Source organism: Sycon ciliatum, chromosome 8 (assembly GCF_964019385.1).
Source record: "Sycon ciliatum chromosome 8, ocSycCili1.1, whole genome shotgun sequence".
NCBI classification, from domain to species: domain Eukaryota; kingdom Metazoa; phylum Porifera; class Calcarea; order Leucosolenida; family Sycettidae; genus Sycon; species Sycon ciliatum.
In genome coordinates, this window is record NC_088650.1 from 17,853,406 (window position 1) to 17,855,311 (window position 1,906).

Below are 1,906 nucleotides of genomic sequence, written 5' to 3' on the forward strand. Positions count from 1 at the left end.
CAATGCATGCAGGACAGCTATGTAGAAACATTTACCTTTCGCTACACGTTGGCAAGAAAATCATCCTGCATCTTGCTAATGATTGCTAGTGAAAACTGTTTTGAAGGGAAAGCATTCATCCTGTCATGCATGAATCATTCCTGCGGGGTTTAGACCTCCAACACAGGCAACATGAACAGGCAACAGCCTCAGGCCAGTGGCAGTGGATAGAAGCGTTTGAACAACACAGCGAGCTGGACATTACTCATTAGTGCTATCACTGATTACTAGATACAGTGAAACCTGTCCAAGACGACTGCTCATGCGAGTCATGGCGCTCAAGGAAGTTGTCAAGGGACCTTCAAAGTGTGGTCTCAGACTCTGTAACCAGGTGGTCTCCTTATCCAGTGCCATTTTACTGGAAATAGCATCCCTTGATCCTGGCTGCAGTGGTCTTCTGGGACAGGTGGTCGCCTTATCCGAGTGGTCGTCTTGACAGGTTTTACTGTAGTGCTAAATTGTTCATAGTTATTAATACTAGTACTTGTAGTACTACTAGTAGATACGATTGTGATCAACCTGGCTTTTGAGTGTTGTGAGCGTAGCTAGGTGTGCAGCGGGTCGAGAGGACTCGAAACGACGTGTATTGTTGCCCTTGCGGAAAACCTGTCACTCTCGATCGACCAACACTGGCAACAGTCTTGTGTACAGTGTAGTTCATCTTGAGTGAGTGCATGACAACCAAGTCCAAGGGCAAGGCTTACTGCTGAGTACTGCACTGCGGGTGATTGTCATGAGGGACTCCCCCAAGGCGAGAGGTGGTAGTCCCTTCATGACTCCCCGCTAACACGTCAAGTAACGCAGAGCATGTCGTTCAACGACGTACAGTCACTGAGTCAGTAGAGATATGTAGATCTACTCTTGGGAGTCTTGCGGTGACTCACATAAGACTCAAGAGTCATACTGTAGTACTCAGTAGTACTAGTAGAAGTCATACTCAATCATACCTCACTAAAGCTATCATGGTTTTTCCCCGCTATTAAAAGTTGGAGTCGAGAAAAACCACCATAGAATCTACAGCACGTCATTGGATAGACAAGCAGCCAGGCAGGAACAGCTACATACATGTATGCACCAGGCATTGGACATGGGTCAGGGTGGTATGTGGTGGGGAAATTATCTGGTTAGACACCGAAATAATTACTTACTATTATTAGTAATTAGTTTCGTAATAAGTATTCGCATGCAACGACGCAAATCCACACAATTCTGTAGACACTTCCTTTCTATCAAACGTTTTCTTTCCATTCTCTTCAGGATAGTACAGGGAATGTTGGAAATTTGGAAAAACACATAACTATATAGAAAAATAGAGAAAAAGTCAACACTTCAACATAGGCGATAAAATGACTTAAGTGTTTTAAAAAAAAACTCGAAAACAATAGCAGCAAGTTGTAGACAAACACGTTGAACACATCAAGAAGCACTTGTCACACTTTCACGAGGTGTGACACCAAACAACTGCAGCGATAACACATTCTCCTTCTGTACACATAGTTCTGGATCTAGATTACGAATATACAGAGCTTCTAACACAGCAAGATGTAACTTAGACCTTCCACGAGTTAAAACCGAAAAGACATCATCACTATACAACTCACGACAATTAGCACTTCCCGACAAATGACGCTTGATGGACGATGTCCGATCATTTAGCTCTGTCACCTTCGACGTTTGCCGTTGGTCTCTTCCGTAGGGCTTGTTGACACCTCCAACGTCCTTTGAGTTCATGGTCGTTTTCGTTTGACTCCTCGGTCTTCCTCGTTTCCTCTCGTTTCCATACGAGCTGCGGTCTCAACAGACCAGTCGATGCGGCTAGCCCAAGCAAGCTACGCCAAGGCAGTGCGCGCACCAGGGCATCAGAGGC